At 38.6% G+C, this 22,782-nt stretch overlaps 1 protein-coding gene and 2 long non-coding RNA genes across 3 annotated transcripts in view; 2 read left to right on the plus strand and 1 right to left on the minus strand.

Moving 5' to 3' along the window:
* Nucleotides 1-22,782, minus strand: part of LOC134211567 (uncharacterized) — a 722,476-nt gene that overhangs the window by 212,969 nt on the left and 486,725 nt on the right. The gene's annotated exons all lie outside the window — the stretch shown is intronic.
* On the plus strand, nucleotides 18,301-18,769 carry LOC134215827 (uncharacterized). Its single transcript, XR_009980322.1, has 3 exons — nucleotides 18,301-18,433; nucleotides 18,489-18,548; nucleotides 18,605-18,769. It is a non-coding gene; the product is annotated as an uncharacterized LOC134215827 (long non-coding RNA).
* LOC134215828 (uncharacterized) lies at nucleotides 19,463-20,975 on the plus strand. Its single transcript, XR_009980323.1, has 3 exons — nucleotides 19,463-19,715; nucleotides 19,802-20,129; nucleotides 20,196-20,975. It is a non-coding gene; the product is annotated as an uncharacterized LOC134215828 (long non-coding RNA).

Below are 22,782 nucleotides of genomic sequence, written 5' to 3' on the forward strand. Positions count from 1 at the left end.
ATATAGAAGTTAAATTTTTTATCTCAAAATGTAGTGGGGTCACCCTATTGCAACAAACTTTAAAATAAAGCTTAAATAATTAGCTTTGACTTTGCTTAAGACACTTTGATCCTAAAATATTATCATTATGGTGAAAATACTTTTTTCCTCCTAATCTCCCGGCGTGGCCCAATGTGCAGTGCGCAGTAAGAAATGAGAAGTGACTCGTGAGTCTCACTTCTCACTTCTCATTTCTCACTTCTTAATGTGTGAAGTGAGTAGCTAGACGTCTGACTCTCACTTCGCTCTACTCACTTTTTACAGTGATGTGAGATATAAAGAGTTAGAAGTGAAACGTCTCACTTCTCACAGTAAGAAGGTAAAAAGTGAGAAGCGCGAAGTGAGCGCTTCTCATTTTTTACAGCGAGAAGTGATAAATGAGGAGTGAGAAGTGAGACGTCTCACTACTCACTTCTCATTTCTAACTGCTTAAATCAAAAGTGAGAAATGAGTAGAAAGGCGCCTCACTTATCACTTTTCACACTTTCACTTCTCACTTTTCACTTCAGTGAGAAATGAGGAGTGAGAATTGAGACGTCACACTCCACACTTTTCATTTCTTATTTCTCACTGTAAAAAATGAGAAGCAAGAAGTGAATAGTGAGACGTCTTACTTCTCAAACTTTTCACAGTGGGAAATAGAAAGTAAGAAGTAAGAAGTGAGATGTCTCGCTTTTCACACCTTATCTCTCACTTTTCAAATTACATATTCAATCAAATAACCTATTCGACCAAATGTCCGGTTCGGCCAGATGTCCTATTCGGCCAGATGACCTATTCGGCCAAATGTCCTATATGGCTAAATGTCCTATTCGGTCAAATGTCTTTTTAGGCCAAATGACCTATTCGGCGGTTGTTGAATAAAGGACCGAAACTTCGCTCAGGATCGATTACGTTTTATACGGACGGAGGCTGGCCAACTATGCTGCCCATGATCGCATATTTGTAACACTCGCATTTTTGTTCATTTTGCAAAAAGCCAGTGAATCGTTCCGAAAGCTTAATTTTCTGCATCTAATCCCACAACAGTAAAATAGGCTTTACTATCCTGCTTAGATGTGGTAAGCTGGAAATGATTGAATTTGTGGGGAGGATTGACAAACGATTTACAAAATCATCCAAAATGCGAATGTTACAAATATGCGATCATGGTCAGTATGTTCCAAGCGAAAATGTACGGAATGCATAGCCGTGTTAGAGAGAAGATGATAGTCAAACAATGGTGCTCACTTCAAATAGCGATACGCCTTAATAACACAGCTACAAAAAAGGGAATATATTACAATAGATAAAAACAATTTCGTGGTGATGAATATACCCTACAAGGAAAAAAACAAAACGCTGCAATTGCCTCAGTTGTACATAGAAGTCGTCTTTATTCAGCTCGGTCTACGCAGTCTACAGAGAGTCCGAAAAACGGTTTCCACCCGATCAACCCATTTTGCTTGCTGCGTACCTAGCCTTTCTACGTATGTTGAATCGCAATCAAGAAACATTTTCACCGGTGAAATTTTGTCTTCATACCCGGAATACCGCAGCCGTCCGCTTTTCACGGAAGAAACGGTAGATGGTTCTCTCAGCGTAGTTCATTCGTCTCCTCCATGTACCAAGTTCCTGTGCGCGTTGATCGCCCTCAAGCATTTTCCAGGACTCGTATCTGTGGAGGACTATCGGTCTAATGAACGTTCTGTAGACAGTCAGTTAGTACGGTAGCGTGATATATCTTCGATCTTGCGTGTTCAAAGAATGTGAGATTTCCTGTAGAAGCTTCCGGTAGAATTGCTGGAGCAACTTCCGAAGAAAATGCTGGAGCCACCTCTGAACAAATTCCTGGAGAAACTTCCGGAAGGATTCATGGAGGATCTTCCGGAGAAGCTTCCAGATGAGCTTCAGATTTAATTCCGGAGAATTTTAATACTTAAAATAGGCTCATACCAACCCACGCCGTCGCCAATTACCAACGACGTGACGCCCAACCGCCGCTACCTGATCTATGATGATCTGTCACGCCGATAAAATTTCAATCAACGCACAGATCTTCCTTGCGCGTTTCAAAAAAAAGTTTCGCATTGCCATGAAATTTAACCAAATGGCACTTATGAATCACAGAGCGACAGATTATAACGTAAACAATGAAGTTCACAATAGGAGCGCATCAAAATCATGTTTATACTTTCTGGAACTCCCTATAGTAATCTTAGCACGTGTGAAGCTGATTATGATGACATTGATCACGCAGATTAGTATTGTACGGAAATGACGCCTCCAGAGAGCGACCATTGGATATTATTGTGTAAACAACCCTTCGGGGAAGTGAAAAGTGTTTAGAGGGATCACGATGTGATTTATATGCAGGCCATCTAAGCATTATTTTGCTCGTCTAGTCCAAATATCCGGATGAGCAGCTGAGATACCTCAAATCTATATCGCAATATTAAATCTAGCCTCAAGTCACCAGGAGTACGTTCGTCCATTTCCTTTACCTCTTACCAACTGTGAATAAGAATTATATCAATAAGGCAAAGACAAAGGTGCTGTTTGAACGAGATGGCGCCACAACATTTAAAGTAAAATGAATTTCCTTGTATGGACAAATCATCCGTTCTCATTAACTACGCATCGCATCAATATGAAACCTAGGTCAAAAAGCCAAAAATAATTTTTAGATTTTTTGTTCCCACGACTTGTTTTACAGTTGTAAACAATAAAAGAGATTTCATTGTACCTCCATACTAAATTCTAGTTGTATACTTTCAATTTCTTCAAGACTGTTCTCCACCTCGGATTCTCCGCGGATTTTTTGCTAGAATGCAACTGACGATCTCCTATTGTGAATAAGTTCGTTCCAGTAATACCAGGCGAGATTTTTGAACGAACGTTCTACTGCGGACCAACCGTACGCCATACGTCAGGTATTGCATAAATGCCGCGAATACAACGTTCTCACACATCATCTATTCATCGACTTTAAAGTCTCATATAATACAATCGATTGGGACCAACTATGGCAGCTAATGTGCGTAGTTCGAGTTTCAGGGGCATTCTCGAGTCCCTTCAAAACGCGCAGAGGGTTACGGCAAGGGGATGGTCTTTCGTATCTGCTATTCAACATCGTTTTGGAGGGAGTAATACGAAGGTCAGGGATTGACACGAGTGGTATGATTTTCACAAAGTCCGTTAATTTCCGTTTTTTCGCCAACGACATTGATATTATGCGTCGTAACTTTGAGAAGATGGAAGAAAACCTACGCCCAAAAAAACAAATCTGACAACTATTGTATAAAATCTCGACTCGTTGCCGTTCACTTTTACGTAATGAGATCTTGATTCCAGATACGTTTTCAGCCATTCGAAAACCGAGCTTCGTATGCCGAAATTTAATACAGCTCTCAGAATGCTTTCAATATCGACCATGTCAAACGTTTTACTCATGTCAGTATAAATACAATCAACTTGGAATCCTTGCGAAATGTAATCAGTTACGACGGAGCAGAATTCACAGAAGTTCGTAATGCCGGACTTTCCTGTCAGGAAACCATGTTGGGTAGTTGATATGTTTGTTCGAACAGTTTAGTATAGGTGGTTATATACCAGAGATTCAAAAAGCTTTGGTATAGCGGAATGGATTGCTATAGCGCGGTAGTTTTAAACACAAGACTTTGAACCTTTTTGATGGACTAGAGTGACGGATGAAATCTTCCACAGAGCAGGGTAGTACCTATTGGAAAGGGAAGAATTAAACAGCATGTGCAATGGATTGATCAGAACATCTTTCAGCGACTTCGGCAAAGTATTGGAGATTCTATCCGAGCTTGTCGATTTGTTACCATAAAGGTTTTGTATTCCAACGACAATAAACTATGCGGATATGTCGAGAGATTTAATGTTACTTCTGCTTTGTCGTGCACTATCGTAGAGATTTGAATTCCTGTATGTACTTTTGAAGTACACCCGGTTCTTTTTTTACACGGGTGGGTTTTAGTTGATTACGACTTTCAGCGTTGATGAAACTATGAGTTAACCCCATGAAAAAATTTACCAAAAATCAAAGAAAATTCAGGTGGTATTTAGAAAGCTGTGAAAAATCAGGTTGACCGGGAAATTAAAGAATACCAACCGTGTAAAAAAAATATTGGGTGTAATCTGCAAAAATATCAGCCACGGACGCTTCGCTATCTGAAGACCTTGTACTATACTTTACGTTTTCCGGAATACCTTTTGATTTTTGCTCACTTTTCACATATCTCCAAAAAGCCTTAGGATTCGTTTTCAGATCATTCTGAACGCATTCCACGTACACTTGATTAGCACTACGATGAACTGAAGTATCGTAATAGTTGCTTGCACTCATTTATATTTTCAGGCTTTAACCTGCTGCCAGGTTAAATTTCGATCGACTTCTTTTATTTCTATATTGAGGCTTCGCCGCAAAAAGTCTCTGGGTCTGCCTCTGTTGCGATGTCCCGCAGGGTTCCAGTCTAATGCTTGTTTACAGATCGCGTTTCCACCCCTACGTAAAGTGTGGCTGGCCCCTCCTCCTATCCCGAATTCCTGATGCTATCGGTCTCTGGTGACAACGACGATGGATCTCGTTGCTTGAGATCCAGTGTTGAGGCCACCAGCCCCGAATTATATACCGCAGGCATTTATCGATGAACACCTGCAGCCGTTGAGTGTTCTTCACTGATATACATCATGTTTAGCTAGCGTATAACAGCATAGATTTCGCGTTAGAGTTGAAATTTCGTATTTTGGTGCGTTCACTTATTTACCTGTTTTTTTTAGATATTTCTCAAACTGGCAAATGCAGCCCTTGCTTTCTTGATCCGTGCACCTATGTCGTCTAACGCCATTTGGCTACCAAGATATTGGAAGCTTTCATCATTCTCCACTGATTGCCTGGCTACTGCGAAACTGGAAGTGGTCACTGTGTTTACATCCAACGATTTGGTTTTGTTGACGTTGATGACTAAACCTGCCAAATGGGGAGCGCTCGGCAAGGTCGTTGAGCTTACTTTGCATATCAGAGCACCGTTGAGCGAAGTCGTTTAGGTGCTCCATGGCTATAGCCCGCGGTTTGGTTTACGGTCAATAGCACCTATCAGAATCTCGTCGATAACGATGAGGAACAGTAACGGTGATAGAATACATCCTTGCCTCACACCAGCTACGACCCGGGTAGGGTCGGACAAGGCCCCATTGTGCAGTTCTCTACACGAAAAGGCCTCGTACTGTTCCTCGATGCGGCCGATGATTTTCTCAGGAACCACCTTGGGTCTCAGGACGCCCCACATATTCTCGTTATTGAGACGGTCGAAAGCTTTTTCGTAGTCAATGAATACCAAGTAAAGGGACTCTTGGCATTTCTTGACCTACTCCAGAATGATACGGAGCGTGACAATATGGTCCACACAGGATCTTTCGGCACGGAATCCGGCCTTCTGCCGCCGGAGAGCCGTATCGATCTTCTCCTGAATCCGGGCCAGGATAAATTTGCAAAGAACTTTGAGAACGGTACACAGCAACATAATGCTTTGCCAGTTATCGCATACAGTCAGGTCCCCCTTTTTGAGAACCTTCACTAAGATACCTTGCATTCAGACGACCGGGAAAGTTGCGGAGTCCCAGATCTTCTAATTCTTCTTTAATGGCTCTACATTCCAACTGGAACTTGGCCTGGTTTTCAACTTAGTATTCTACTAGCATTTCCTCAGTTAACGCAACGATACATACACTTTACAGTTTCCCGCGGTATGATATTCCGAAGCACTTTTTCGCGGCATGAATATCCATAAGGCCACATGGAGATAACCTAACCATGAAACAGAAAACCAAATTAACCTCTTTCTAATCGACGGCAAATTCTTCTCCGGCATCACTAACGTCCGCACTTACCGCAGTGCGAATATTGAATCCGACCACTACCTCGTTGCAGTAGGCCTGCGCTCAAAACCATCGGACCTTGTACCTACAACATGCGTCGAAGTCGAACGCTGCGACTAGAGTTTCCATTTCCCGGCCATTTTTGTTGTCCCGGGATTCGGGATGAACTTGTTCATAGATCCCGGGAAATCCCGGGATTTTTCGATGTTTCCTTTGAAAACTTATTTTTTGATTTAAAAACGATTTTATTCAATGTTCAGGGGTAAAGTTCATATTTTAGAAAGGCCAGATAATACAGATTTCAAATTGGAACTCAATTCAATTCTAATTTGAATCGATTCTTTCGAAACAAAAAACGACTTCAAGAATCAAATAATATTCACGTTTTTCTCGGAAGATAGAGTACCCTTTTTGAATATATGATCGCCGAGTCTGAGAAGAAGGGTTCGCTGGCAGTTAAAGTCGGCTTGACTGTTTGCATTGTTTTGAATATGCATTGGGTTTAGACTGGGATTGCATTCAATACCCTAGTGACGAAAGATGGAAGATGCGCAGTAGAATCGTACTGGGCCCATAACCTATTGGATATATTGGAAACCCCTCACTAAGAAAACAAAATACTAGAGTATCCTCCAACCCATGGCAGGCTACTAATTGATACTTTTGCCAAGAGCTGCAGCTCTTCCTAATCTTGAACAGACCGCTTCCTAATCTTGATGTTAATCGTTAATTTATCGTTATCTCCGATAAAGTTAATTGTGTAAAACGTAATCGCTTGCTGCGAAAAGAAGAATCAACTCAATTATTATCGGAGTTCAAAATTTAACGATGATGAGGTTAACAGATTACGCGATTAAAGTTGGTATACAATTTTGACAGAAGCCGAGAATTGGAAAACGATTGATTGCAGCCTGTTGACCAGAGTTGATTTTGAAAAAAATAGGACCACTTGTACTTGCGCATGTGCTGGAAAGTTTGTTGTACGGACGTCGATTGGAAGGACATGAATTGGATCAATTATAATTGTTTTGGAGGCAAGAAGCTCAGAACGACTGATTCAATGTTGGGTGGCGCGAGGAGATTTGTAAGGCGAATATCAGCTAGTGTACACAACCTCGCTGTAGACGGAAGATGGGTAGGAAGCAGGCGCCAAATAGATGTAGCTGATCTTGTACTGTAGATACCTGTAGCTGCTGGATAAAGTATCAGTCAGTAACCCTCCATTTAGTGCTATAGGGGAATCTAATATTTTTTGTGAAGGTGTTCTATTAACTATCTCCGATATTTTCATGTCTGTTTGTTTCTTACTAATTTAATAATAAGATGACATCGATTATGCATCACAAAGAACCATGGATCCGTAGATTGAGCCAAGGTTCTGATATGAGTTTATCACCTAAGTTGGGTGACTGGGTAGACTGAGCCAAGGACTGATATGAGTTTAATACCTTAGTTGGGTTTCGCGTTCAAAAACAAATAACTTTTGTAAGAAAAAAAATACACTGTTTGCGAACCGGAACTGAAACAGTATTTCTTGTCCCGGGATTTTCGAGATTTCAAAAATAATATCCCGGGAATCGGGAAATCCCGAATTTTCCTAAATCCCGGGATTTTTTGTCCCGGGATGGAAACTCTAGCTGCGACTAAATATTTGGGCAGCTACAAGACGTTAATTTGGCTCAAAACTGCGCACAGCAGCAGGAAGTGTCACAGAAAAAGCAGCTGGACACAGCTTCTCTTGAGTAAAGCTGGATAAATATACAATCCGTCATTGCATTGGTAGCACTATAGCCGATGCACTAGTAATGGCCCCTGGATCATAGAGACGAGTGGTTTGACGGCGAATGTTAGCATTTAATGGAGGAGGAGACCGCACAAGGGCGAACGAGGTACGATACAAACGGGCGTGGAAGAGACACAACTCGACTTTTCTGAAAAATAAACCACCAGCAGGAATATCTAGATCGCAAGGAGACGGATCAACTGTACAGCATTGATAAACACACGAACGTTTTATGCAAAAAGTTAAAACGTTCTGGTAAGGGCCACGTGTCGCAACTTCACATGTGTGAGTCCATCCCATAAACGGGGAACTTTCTATCGAACGAGCGGCAGCACTCAGCACTCTCTTGGACTACCAACCCGCAGCTGTCGGATTTATCTCTCAGGCCCTCCTTAGTCTAGCGATAAGACGCGGTCTATAAAGCAAGGCCATGCTGAGGGTGGCTGGGCTCGATTCCCGGGGCCGGTCTAGGCAATTTTCGGTTTGGAAACTGTCTCGACCTCCCTAGGCATAAAAGTATCATCGTTTTAGCCTCATGATATACGAATGCTGGTAACTTGGCTTAGAAACATCGCGGGTAATAACTGTGGAAGTGCCGAATGAACACAAAGCAGCGAGGTGGCAATGTCCCAGTTGGGGATGTAATGCCAATAAGAAGAAGAATAAGAAGATGGTCACATACGTTATATATTTGTGGAAGGGAAGGATTTTAGATTTCCTTCGTTTGTATCCTGCATTTTGAATTTTCAATTTGTGCTTTTTACATAATAAACCAATTCCAAATTTTTCTTCCCAAAACATCTATGAAGGTAGTATGGGTTCCCTGCATTTTCAATAGTAGATGTTGAACTAACATACCTTCCCTTCCTTCCGTGATTGTAAGGACGTGGCCAGGTATACAACTGCTGCTGTATAGGAAAAGGTACTAATCGCAAGCACCAATTTGCGACAATATATAGTGTAGATTGCTCAATTAAGCATTGTATAGCCACCCACGATTTGTACAATCACGTATGCTATGCTATTACATAATAAACCAATTCCTGCAACAGCATTGGATAGGTGCATAAGTGTTCTGCTTCTACTCATGGTCAGTTTTCAGTTAATAAATAACTGGGGAAACACGCACAAGAACGCTAAATTAAAAGACAAACTAAATTTCTGTTGGAACGTATAGCCATAAAAGAGCAACGCTCGCCGTGTTTTGGCAGTTGAAGTTTTCAGGTGTTGTATCATTGAAGAGTTAAGCTTGTTTGGAACTTTTAAGTCTTTCTTTTCTATAAGGGTTCGATACTGTCCATCTAACAATCAAGGTATGTGCGAGTACGAGCCGAAAGAAAACTTGCGGAAAATGAAGGAAGAAGCTTTCCCAGTAGAGCAAATAATTACCATCTGCTTTTAAAGCAAATTGATCTCATTGACCTGCATGGCCGTCGGTGCTCTCAAGTGAAAGGCACTTAGCCAACTATGGTATCGAGTGAATAGGACGATGAAAACTCATGCACAATTACCACAATTTATGATCCTCTTAGACAAAATTAGATGTAAGCGGATTACGAGAAAACGAAGTTAATTATACCTCAGGGGGGAAAACCGAGCCGTCCTCTCTTGCTGATTCAACCTTTGTGTTTACACGCGGAGGAGCAGCTTTCTGCTGTTGGATGTTCCTGACCGACGCCAGCACACAAACCAGCGCAAAACAAAATGAGCCAAAAGCTTCTTGTCACAGGCGGTGACATAGCTCTGACCTGAGCGGAGAAAAAATCACCATAGATTCAGCAAGAAAATCTTTTTTCCAGCAAGCTCTGTGTCATCTGTCTAACCCACTTCCGCCATGCTATGTATGGGCAAAGACAGTACTTGTTCATATAGTGAATATTCAGATGATCATAATTTTATTGTACGTTCTAGTTACTATGTTTTGTGAAGCATTTGACCAGCTTTCCTCTGTGTCAATTGACATTATCGGTAATAAGCATTGCCTTGGTGTTCGATTATTTATGAACAATTTGAATGCAAACTGTTTAGATGCTCCCTGACGCTATCCCAACGCAAGGTCCACTACAAAAGCATGTTGTAACAATCGTGCCCAAAACAGACATGTTTCGAGCGAAAAGGATTACTTCCCTGCCTAATGGGTGTTTTATTTATAGCTAAATTCACTTCCAACCATTTTACCTCAATGTGCAGTACTGGTTGGTTACTCGTATGACCATTATCTTTCGCATAATGGTCACTTTGTATTTTTTATGTTCATTAGCTTCTCCTTTCCTTATTCTGCGCAGTGTTTTTTGGCCTTTTTCGTATACTAAGTATACGTAAACGGCGTTATAGGAGCACTTCAAAATCGAACTTTTGATAGAAGGTTCGGAGACTCATTGTGTTTTATATCAATTGAGTCAGCTCGACGAATTTTGATGTGGTATGTATGTGGATGTATATTAGGGTGGTTCAAAAAATCGATTTTGCTCCACAGTGCTCATCTGATTCTTTACCATGTTCTGAGTGTCCTCTGAAAGTTTGAGCTCATTTGGATTAAAACTGATTTAGCACAAGCCGTTTCAAGTTTGCAAGCAAATTAGTATGAGGAAATTTATTTTTTCATTATACTGTTAATGACGCTTCCCCATTAAGCGCAGGTTAAAAGAAAACCTACATAGCTAAAAGGAATACTCAACAGCTTCCACCCAACGAAAATCGCATGTTGATTAATCGTTAATTAATTGTTAATTAATCGTTCCAATAATTAGTAATCGAATTTAATCTATACCGTGGTTTTCTGGAGCTAATTGCATAACTCATCAACAGGCAACATTGCTGCTCGTGGCGCGAAAGATAGCACACACAAATTCAGGCTACTATGTTGCACTGCACATTTCAGTGATGCCCTCAAAGAAGTTTAACGATCATGACTAAAGATTCGCAACCTGTATTAAAATCGATTACTAATTATTGGGGCGATTAATTAACAAGCGATTTTCGTTGGGTGAAAGATGTTGAGTATTCCTTTTAGCTATGTAGGTTTTCTTTTAACCTGCGATTAATGGGGAAGCGTCATTAACAGTATTATGAAAAAATAAATTTCCCCATACTAATTTGCATGCAAACTTGAAACGAAGACTGATTCGATATCTTAACTGCTTCGTGACGACTAAAACACGCACTGCACTTACTTGCTCGATGGCTACTGCAAACTATTAAAGATCGCGCTTGTTTCGACCGGAGCAAAGCGCAATACATCCATAGGTTCTTTGATTTCAGATTAAGGATAAACTAGGGTGACGGAAGGTAATGTTAGGCCTGGATAAAGCGTAGGCTCATCACGCAAATCAATCAATATTTCAGCAATAATACGTCGATTTGTCGAGATAAATAAATAAATATAATAAATAAATAAAAATGGTCAAAAAGGTCATATGGCTGAAAAGGTCATTTGGACGAATAGGTCATTTGGCTGGACAGGTCATTTGGCCGAATATTTGATTTGGCCAAATAGATCATTCGGCCCAATATGTTATTCAGCCAAAAAGTGAGACGTCTCACTCCTCACTTCTCATTTATCAGAAGAGAGAGATGTTTCCTCGCAGTTAGAACTGAGAAGTGAAAAGTGAGACAAATTACTTGTTCTGCCAAAAGACCTATTCGGCTAAATGACCCAGTCAAAAAATCCGAAATCAAAAATCCAAAAAGATTCATAGATTCAAGAAACTATTTGAGTGGAGAAAAAAACTTTAAAAACAAAATTCTAAAAATTAAAGTTGTGAAATTGATAAAATCGCGAATTAAAAAAAATATCACCAATCCGTGTTTAGATTGATTTTAGAAGGCAAAATAGTGATTTTGAGCGAAAACAAAAATTTGGGTTGTAGAGTGTTAAGGTGGTCAATATTTTAGACTGATTGTAATAAAGAAAAACCCTGATTGATCCACCTAGCGGTGTTTGTGCCTTTCTTGTACATTAGATATCCAGCTTTTTACGCTTGCTATAAATTTACAAGGGGTGAATCGAATTTGACATATGCTGTGAACTCAATTTTTTTTGTAATATCTTGGTAGCCATGAAGTGAGGTTTCGATTTTCCCGTTACCTACGAGATTTGTTGATTTGTTATTTAAAATCAACGAGGAATTTCACCCATTATCATTTCTTAAATATGGCTAATAGTTCTTCTTTTTCAGGCATTTTATTTGTTTAAAAGATAAATAGGAAGACGAAATGTCTCAGTATGGATGGATCAGCGTTGTTTTCAGCGATGTCAGTAACGGATTATTGGTTTCGACTATCGTATCAAAAATTAAGGTCGTCAATTGCAGCAGTGAACGATGTCCGCCTACAATTCTGAATCGTGCTTGTTTATAATAATGAACATTGTAAGATGTTGTCCTTCTTTTTTAGAAGTCGACGCCACTACTTGTTATACATTTTTGTGTAAACCCTTCTGCAGACGGTGCTAAAGCTTTCCGACTACTGTAACATCTTTTTACATGTATCGAATCATGATGCATAGGGACAGTACACAGATTATGTTAAGGTTTTCAATAAACATCCCTCACCCCTTCCTCCTCCGTAGTAAGTTTTATTCTCAAACTAACTAATCAGGGTCCTCGGGTACGTTTTACATACACATATCCAATTCATTAAAAAAAATAGTGGTACGAGTCAGGTGAGATGTGTCTCTTCTATTTCTGGTAGAATGTGGATGCGAGAAAAATGTTCACCTAATTTAAATCTTTACCACATGAGCCCTTTCGTGCATATTGCATCTCATAAATTCAAGATTTTTCATTAGCCTTTGAAGTCGACACATTATAGTTTAGATGAGAAATTAATTAGAATCGAGTAACTACAGTCCCTTCCCGATTTTGGCAACACAACCGGATTTTAATGTTGCCAAAATCGGGAAAAAAAATTTCACACAAAATTTCAATTTTTTTTGTTTGCATGATTGAAGCTAAATACTTAGAATATGTACTACAAAGTATATGGAATGTGTTTAAGTGATGCACGTGCATCATAATTGTCATTTTTGCGTTATTATTCATAACTCGGAGATTGTAGCTCAAACAAAATTGAAACAAACTCAAGAATTGTATTCAAACGATAATGTAACTAATTAGTCAATTTCATATTACAATTTTAATAATAAATAATATTTGAAATTAACAATAGCGTCGGCCATGTCCTTACAAAAAAAAATTGTGGTGATAAAAAAAACGTTTCTATAGTAGTCCATTGGAGTGCTGACATCTCATATGAATTTTAGTCCACCGAAAATACTTGCTTTTATCATAATTCACTATATAAATCAAATGATCCGACGGATACAAGATGACTAAATGTGCTACAAATTTCGGATTCTTATATAATGGGAATTGATGGAGGCTAACTTTCTTGTGGTCGGTGTGATTAAGAGTAAAGTTCTGTGCAAAATTTTCGCTGACAACGAACGCAAGACATAAGACGTTCCATTGTTTTAGAAAATTGGTCAAACGTATCCAATGTAGTGTGAGTATGGGTTAACTACACTAGTCGGTCTCCTAGCACTCAACACAGGAATATTTCAGGCGGCAATGATAGATCCATGAGCACTGAGCACTATGTGCACCTTGCAGTACGAGTGATAGTGTGGCCAAAAGGAAGCTGAAAGACAATTCGCGGCATGCCGCCTCCGACACTCGATAGCTGTCAACCTACTGGTGCTCGCTGCCTGGAGTAAAAATGGCTCTCTACAACGATCCGACAGGCACAAGAAGGCGAGATGTGGAGCGATCAAGGTGGATCGATCAGGTGGAAGACGATTTACGGACCCTCCGTAGACTGCGTGATGCGTGACTGGTAACGTACAGCGGTGGACGGAGACGACTGTTATGTATCGCAGAGGCCACTCCGGCCTTAGGCTGAATAAATAATAATAACACCACATGTGCCGCATACTCGCCTATCGAAGCAGCTTGAATTACACCAGCGATCTCATGGGAGCTTCACAGGAGGTACTCCACTTCTGATACTTCGCCATCACAAACAGAACACTTGTGAGCAGGCATTGGAAGTGTGAGTGAGCATTGATCTATTGAAATCGTAATATCCATAGCCAATGAGTGAAATCCCTCACTCAGATGGATGCCAAACAACGAGTAGGAGCGATCGTTGCAGTGATAAACAATGAACAGCACCGTCTAACAAGCCAAGCCATTGTGAGGTATCCATATAAGCAACGATTTTTGCATTCGTACCCCCTTGCTCTAGTACAATGAAATCAAACAATCAAACCACATCATGTGTTCTCCTTTATTCGCCCTTCTTTCAAGGTGATAAGATAGTCGAGAGAAAGTATCAACGCCTCCCATTCAGTGTACTAGAGTTCCAGACTCATAGAGGTCTTCATTTTTAGAATGCTTGAATGGCATCTTCTATCAGCGCACCGTAACGACTCTCATTGTTGTGTTACCAAGTGATTCGCTTCACTCAATAGGCTTCCATTGGTGAGCGTTGAAGATAATTAAACGGTGAATCATCGAACGTTCAATTTTAAAGATCTTAGGAAGCTCATAACTTGCCCCGCGGCAGAGCTACAAGTAGGCTTAGATTAACCCGATTTTTTCTCTTGATCTGATTTAAGTCAATAATGCCTGCTTGAGAGCCTTACGGTTACATGTTACCAAACTCTTACCATTATACTGTTGAATAATTGGCAAACATGCTGAAATCAACAGGCTCGTTATGCAATTGACACATCATGAAAATGGAAAAGCCAATAGTGTTCTGATATTAATCGCTAGACAAATTTGCGTAAATTTTAAACAATAAGATTCTTTGAAATAAAATTGTTGCTTATTTTCTATACGGGAATTCAGCAGAAAGACGGATAAAATGATAAAATGACAGTTTCTTGGCTGATACCAGAAGAGAGGCGCGTAATGAGCAAAACGACTTGATGGCTAGACAATACATTTAGAAAATCGAATGTGCAAATCACTAGCAATTAAACCTACGGGGGTTGCTTGTTCCTGGTATCGGTTGCATTATGATGTAAACAGCGGGCTTCGCTTAATAGGTGTTGTACTATGTACAACGATGTGAGTCATCTTATCGACGACAAAATCAGTGAGATGCCAAAAAATACGACATTCTACGGTGAGCTGGTTAGATTAGGGTAGTGTGAATAGGAGCATGGAAAACGTGAATAAAAAGAGCAGAAAAGTTTCAATAGACATTGTTTGCAATGAGCGGTAATACTAGTGGTGGTTCATTAGTTCAGTGAAAGTATTCGTACAGAGCCCATAATACGCATATAAACCTTAATGACAATCACTTTTGGTTTTGTTTATCCTTTTACATATTAATACAAAAGTTTTAGCTCTTAAAAGTAATAAAAAAAATATTTTCGAGGTTGTTGCCAAAATCGGGAAGAAAATGTTGCCGGGTGTTGCCAAAATCGGGGGTAGACAAAAACGGGTGTTGCCAAAATCGGGATGGGACTGTATATCCAAATTCCCAAAATCATAAATTTTCCACTTAAAATATTATTTTCACGGGGTTTCTGATGGAGACCCGAACAAATAACTGCGCGAATTATGCAGCAGTGTTGTAACGTTATATATCACAATGATGTGGAACGCGAGTGTATTACATATATAAATAAAATAGGGACGCTCAATTGCAATTGTTCGAAATCTGTACCTCAAACGCCTGCAAACTTATATTTTCATAGCCACCTAAAAGAACTAAAAATTAAATTATTAAAATGTAATTATATTAATGAAATATCAAACCAAGTTTTAAAAACATTCTCGAACGCAAGTATAATAATGACAGCTTAATATTTTTAGCAGAAATTTCAAAGAGTCACCGATTGCTAAGATCCATCTTTAAAAATTATAGTGGACACATCATGTGTCAAAAGGGGTGATTCAAAGTATTATGGCTCCGGCTCGTAAAAACCTGGATACTAAAAAATTAGTGAGAATTTCTCAGCGTGTTTTTTCGTATATAAATCATATTTGGCCATAACTTTTGATCCCATAGTCCGATATGATCAATTTTCAATAGGAAACAATGGGACAGGATTCCCCGTCGAATGCTTATTGCAAACAAATCGGATCAAGATAAATGCCTGAAATATGAGTGAGTTTTATTTTGCGCACATACATACACACACGCACACACATACACACAGACAGACATCATCTCAATTCGTCGATTGAGTCGATTGGTATATAACACTATGGGTCTCCGGACGTTCTATCAAAAATCGTCGTGGAAGTTCGTTACACCTTGGTACAAGAAAGGCAAACAATGTTTTTTTTTTGTATCTAAAGGAAATGCATTGTTGACGAAAACAACGAAATTGCATCGGAAGGGGCTAAATAAATGTTTTATTTTCATAAATTATAATACGTCATAAATTATAACAGAGTTTTTGACTAAGTTTTGTTGTGTAAGCCGCGTTCTAAAAATGTTTATTGGCTTCAGCCGTACAGGATTTTAATTATAGAGACATAATTTGGGTTAATAACCAACTGGCGCATATTATACTTATTTCCCCTACTACGAAAATTTTTATCACATCTCATGTTCCGTAATGGTGCCCTTTTTGTTACGAAGACAAGTACTATACAAAAAGGATTCACTTCTGAAGCAAGAAAAGTGTCTTTAGAAAATAAGAGAATGGGATGTACTAGTTGTTCATAACAGGTACAGCAAAACTGACAAGTACGCCCATATTCGTACTAACTAGAAGAGACACCGTTGTTAACTAAAGCGTGAACCGGATACCTGGAACTTCTAAAATATCCACGACAATAGCAGCGAACGATGCCTTGTACGTATTTAGTATTCATTCAAATAAACTTATATGTAGGTGAAGCAATAAGAGAAGGAAAAGTAAGGAACTGGGACCAATTTAGTTCGTTCAGAGTTTTGCATTATCCTCCTTTGCTTCCATTTACAACGTGGTCGCAATGCCCAACAGTTAGTCCAAATGTGACTGATTTGGCAGCTGCGGAAGTTTTCGTGGGGTTAGTGTCTGTGGAAGTACCAGTTGCTGCTACCATGTATGTGTAATGCCAATAATGACATACTGAATAAGATATTTAGATTCCGTTTAAATGAAAATAAACTTCTTTCGCACCTTTGATTTCTAGGTAAATTGGTTTAGTTTTTTCGTATTTTTCTTAGTAACAAGGCCAAACAAAATACCATCATAATCAAACAGTGAAACTTAAAGAGACCTGACCAGTTGTTGGTGAGTACAACGTTTTAATAATGCAAGCGAGTGTAAGGCATTATAAATTTCACTCCACACAGCAGTAACCTGAAATGTCCAGTTCAAGTTAGAATCGATCATTAAACCAAGATTTTTACAACATTAGAATGTTTAATGATACCATTATGCTCGCATCATAGCAGATAGGGATTCCAGATACACCTGTGTTCAGAATAATAACAGTGGAGGCCGATTTTCATACAAAATGGTCAACTTTGACAAGCTCTAACTATGTTCTTCAATGCACTATTGAGCTGAACTATTTGATGTGTAATTTTTAACGTGTAATTCGAAAAAAAAAGATACTTAGTATACGAACATTTCAAAATAATTGTATTTCACCGCCAAAATCTCAGTTCAATCGGTCATTGGGGTACAGCTTGTCGATGTTGGCCATTTTGTATGAAAATCGACCTCCGCTGCTACTATTTTTAACACAGGTGTATGTATAATTGACAGTCATCTGCATGCAGATTCAGTGGAAGATCACAAATGCACATTGAGAAAAGTAATGGTCCGAAAATTGAACCTTGAGGCACCCCGCTTAGAACAGGATTCAATTCAGATTGTTGGTTGTTGAAGTCAACGTATTTAAGGAAATTTTTAAAAATAATAAAAAAATAATAGAATTCTTGAATCCTGACAAGATGAGACGAAAAGAAAGAGGGGAGTACAAAACATTACTACATGACGGTGATATGACGCGATTCTATCACTTGGCGACTGCGATTATGTCGCCATTGGTATGGAAGCGTACATGGAACATTGCCAGCAGCAACCCAACGACCCAACGATGAAATCGCTTAGGTTTAGGGAAGCCTCAAACGATCATTTCTGATCCTCACCTCCTCATCGGCTGCGTAATTCCAACACAATTCTTTCTTTAAATTTTTACCACTGTTGTTTAACTTCACTTGTTTATTCTTGACCAAAGAAACTTTTTTAGTTGCTAACCTTACTAATACAATTTTTCTTCTGCTAATTCTACTAAACCAACACATGGAAAGAGTGTTACAGTTCGAAGGCAAGCAAAAATGATCACATTCACCTTCTTTATTGCCATGGGACTTCTTTGGTCAATACCTTGCAGTCAATAACTGGGAAACTGTACCTAAAAAACATGAAACTGCGTGCACTGAAACCAAGTTTACAGTAAATTTAACTATGATCGTGTAGTAAAAATAACAATTCATGATGTTGTCAAAACAACAACATAGTTTTCAATAACACTATGCTGCCGTGGTATAATTGACCACTTACATGGTTAGACTAACAACATCTGTTCTTGTTCACTCGATTCACTTTTTTCCACATTTCACGCCATCTTCCCCGACCAAAGAGTGTAAACATTGCGAATTCTTGAGAATCTGATAAGTTTTATATTAAAATAAGTGCCTATAGCAATTCTCGAACGGTTGAAATTGCTATCGACGATATAGTTGTAGAAACACAGCTTGTTGAAAGTTCGTATTAAGCAATGTTTTAGAAAACAAATTTAATTGTTTTTCCTTTCTGCAGCCCGTGAAATGGTAGCTGATAATGGACAACTGGATTCACCAATTCACTCTACTTTGAAAAGTAAGATCATTTTTTGTTATTTTTTATTGAATTCATATATGATCCTTTCGATATAGGACGGCGGAACATCATGCGGTCATTTATGAAGCGGTCCTGGTATATAATTTCCAGTCGCGAAGTGGACAGGCAATGAGCACATTCTTGAGAGAGACCTACATCTTTGGGAAAAATTTCCAACGAGATCTTTCTATGAACGCTTAAAAGAATCAATAAATATAATATGTTTATAATAATTGAATAAATACATTTTTTATTACTAAAAAGAGAAAAATCCATTAGAAAAAACTACAATACAATGCAGTTAAATTTACTACACACTTATAATTTTAAATGCAACAAATGTTTGATTTTTTAACATTTTTTCTCGGTCAAAATAACTACGTATTATGGTATTTTTGACATTTGTTTGTTTATTTTGCAACCATGGTAAAAAATACTACGCAATTCGTTTGAAATAAATGCAGTATGTAGTCTGCACAAATCAATTGGTGTTGTGCATTTAATTTAAACTATTAACATGGTATTTTTAACCACAATGCTGTTTTCAGTGTGGTAGCAATGTTCCAGTTGGAGATGAAACGTCGACAAAGAAGAAACACTTTTTATCGCTTTCTCTTCAATTAAGCTCAGTCAATTAAAATGGAACAGGTTTCATAATTTACAATTTATATAATACAGTAATGCGTGCATTTTAGCAGGATTTCATTCGAAATGTGTCGCAAATTTGTTAGAGTACGAAACACTTGGTTTTGAATTCTTACACTGCCAAAAATATCTATATACGATATATGTGTCGCCGTTATAAATTTTTGCAATAGCTCCACTCTACACTACAAAAAATCCAATATTATTTAATATAAGTAACGACACATAAAATATCCAGAACGCCTCAACCATAAAGTGTATTTGAGCTTTATGGATCACAAAACCACACACATACCTTTAATTAGCATAAATAATTGTTCTCATTAAAAATCCTATTCGAAAACATGTGTACAATGTAATGGCTAAAATCCATAACGTGCCACACATAAAATGAACAATTCTTAAACATATAACCGATACGTATATGAATCAAGCGAGAAAGCACGACGAAGCGAAAAAATCAAAATGGCTGCACTCGTCAAGTCTGGATCAGCACTTTTCATCCGAGAGATTTTAACTAACGTAAGTAATATTAATTAAGTCCGTGATAATAATAGCCCTTATTCCAGGCCTTATTCCGATTTTCCTATTTCATCATTCCATAATAGATACTGCTTCGTATCTGCTAGATTCCGGCTGCTGCTCCAAAACTCAATTGAGCTTAAGCTTACGAGAGAAGATGACGGCGATACGACTGCCTCACCGATTTACCTATTTAGGAAATTCCCATTATATGCGCTATGGTACCATCAAAACATCAGTTTTGATCTGCATCGGATTATTCGCAGTTAGTACCTAGAAGGAACCAGCCAGCAACAGCATCAAACATCGCTGATCGATCAACAAAAGATTGGTTTATCGAGCAGTAATAAGAAGACACGCTGACGCCACAATTAATTCTATAAGAAAAAATTGCAAGCGGAAAGTGATACGACGGTAAGTAAATTGCGTTTTCACAATTACAAATTCAAAGCAAATTTGAACCGCATATGACTGTTTTAGGCAACGACAATGCTCCTGCTGCAACAAAGTACATACACGAAACCGGACCAGAAACCGGACGAGAAGCCGGATGAGTTTATCCACGCACAGCACGCACCAATTGTGCGCTATTCCAAAAATTGTTCCTTCGAGAAGTTTGACAAAAGTCCCCAGTTGAATAATAAGTTGGTGGTTGAATAATCTAAATAGCAGTACCGTAAATCTGCTGCTGTAGGACCAAATCAAAAACATTACTTCGAGCAAACACACAGCGCAAAGGTTTCCATGAAAATACATAAATGTTGCACAGAAGATGGCTCAGTACGAACTTGCAGAGTTGCACTACCGTAAGGCGTCGGATATCGAAAAACTCGGACATCATAATTCACTTTGGAGCAATGCAGTTATTTCTGAGGAGTCGTAAGAAATACTGTTCAATTACCGAGGCGTCCACGAAAACAAAACTCCGGTGGTAATACCATTTTGTTCCAATGAAAAAGCATCCCCGCAAGGCCATCATTAGCTGCTAAATGATGATGTGTTAGTGATGCTACATATAAGTGTCGAAAATGGATAACATTCGTTGCTGCTATTATGGCACATAGCTACATAATCTTCGACATTTCGCAACTGATTTTGTTCAATTCCGCTTATACTCCAACAATGTTTAAAAACCGACAGTATGCTCCAAACTTTGTCTGTGTCCAAACTATTGTGAACTCAATGTGTTAGAAGTATAACCCAAAATTCATAGTTTATATCCAGGTTTGTATTGTTTATCGATTTACGATTTTTGTGACAATAAATCCAAACACTATTGAAAAAAAATCACTTGAATTATTTCTATTGCTTTCATAATTTATTTAAAAACTGTTAGTATATATAAATACATTCTTACAGAGTTTATAAATAAGTCTAATAAGGTGTATCGCTATCAATAATCAATTTTATGTTTGAGACTTATACATATTTTATGAGGCTCACACATAAAATTTATTGTTATGGACTAATTGCAAATATCTATAGAGCTCACACATAAACTTAATATGGATTTTTTTGGCAGTGTAATATAATCGATATAGAATCACACATAAATTAAATAATTGCTAATTCGAGACCACACATAAAGTTTATTTGAATATATATTTTATTAGTTGTTCGCGTGGAGAATGGTTATGTGTGCGCTGATATACATCATAAGTTAAATCTTTGAATTTTTGCCAATAAATATGTGTGGATTTTTAGTAGTGTAGAAATGAGTACGCTAAAAGCATCCCTGTCAATAATAGAAGCGCACCATCTAAAAAAAACTGTCAGTCACCCTAATTGAAGTTCATTAGTCATTCCTCATCGCTGCGGCAGAGATGTCAACATCACAAAGCAACAGTACAGCAATAAATAGCTATTCCGATTGTTCAATCAACAGTTTCCCTCCATTTCCGCCCATTGACATGTTGAGCCGGGCAAATTAACGAAATCTTCCAAACCAGCTGGTACAGATTTGGTCCCAGCGCGCACCCGCCAGACGACTCTCACGGTCACTTGTCCCAAAGCCCCTTCCGAAACAAAATCCGGGTGGCAGCTGTCGAGAGCGATGGTATCGTCACAGTGGGCCCGCCCGATCGGATCCACAAAGCCATCCATCACGGCTTCGTTGTGTCAAAGCGGGAGTGAACGGCAAATGGCCTCCGGAGCGACGTCATCACGCCCAAACTTGACACCGTGATTGACGCGTCACCGACAACTTCTAATTGAAAGGGAAACGAAACCAAACCGACGGACACAGCCTACTCTCGACTGGATGTGAAAATAAGCAGGAAACGACAAAAGCTTCAACGACTACCGGTATCCGTTGGTTCTCGGTTAGGGGTATGCGTGTGATATCCGCAGATACCGCGATATTACGTACAGCACAAAAATATGTGTTTGTTGAATATTCTGCACGATTTTTTTTGGGATCCAAAACAAAAGTTCTTTTGAAAATTCCTCCATAATCTTTTCTTCCTGGAATTCCCTAAAAAGTTCATTCTGGTACTCATCCAGTAGTTTCGTCTAGAATTCACCCAGGATTTTTGTCTAAAACTCCACCAAGATTAATTCTACATATTATTCCAGGAATTTCCCAAAGTGTTCCTTCTGGGACTCGCCTGGGAGGTCTCAAGGAAAACTCGTTGAAGAATTCCTGGAGCTACTCTTGGAAGAATCACAATAAACATAAATTTGGTCATTTGATCCATATTTTCAAAAGTTCTAAGTTTATTTTGTAACTGTTTAATGCTAATATTGATTTATTTATGGAAATTTTGTATGTTTCCGTGGAACATTTCGATTTCTTCATGGAAAATACTTCTTTTATAATTGCAATTTTTGCTTTTAAAAGTGCTAATTTATTTTTGTTTTGCGGAAATTTTTTGTTTATTTATGGAAATTTTGCCTTATTCGTGGAAATTTAACATTTATTTATTACTCATATCCTAATTTTTTATTGGTATTCCTATTTATTAAGGGGGAGTTTTCATTTTAGTCGCATTATTTAGAATTTTGAGCGTGAAAGAAGATTTTACAGTAGTACCCGAAAAGTAAGCGAAAAGTAGGCCAATGACTGAAT

Source organism: Armigeres subalbatus, chromosome 2 (genome assembly GCF_024139115.2).
Source record: "Armigeres subalbatus isolate Guangzhou_Male chromosome 2, GZ_Asu_2, whole genome shotgun sequence".
Taxonomy (NCBI): Eukaryota; Metazoa; Arthropoda; class Insecta; order Diptera; family Culicidae; genus Armigeres; species Armigeres subalbatus.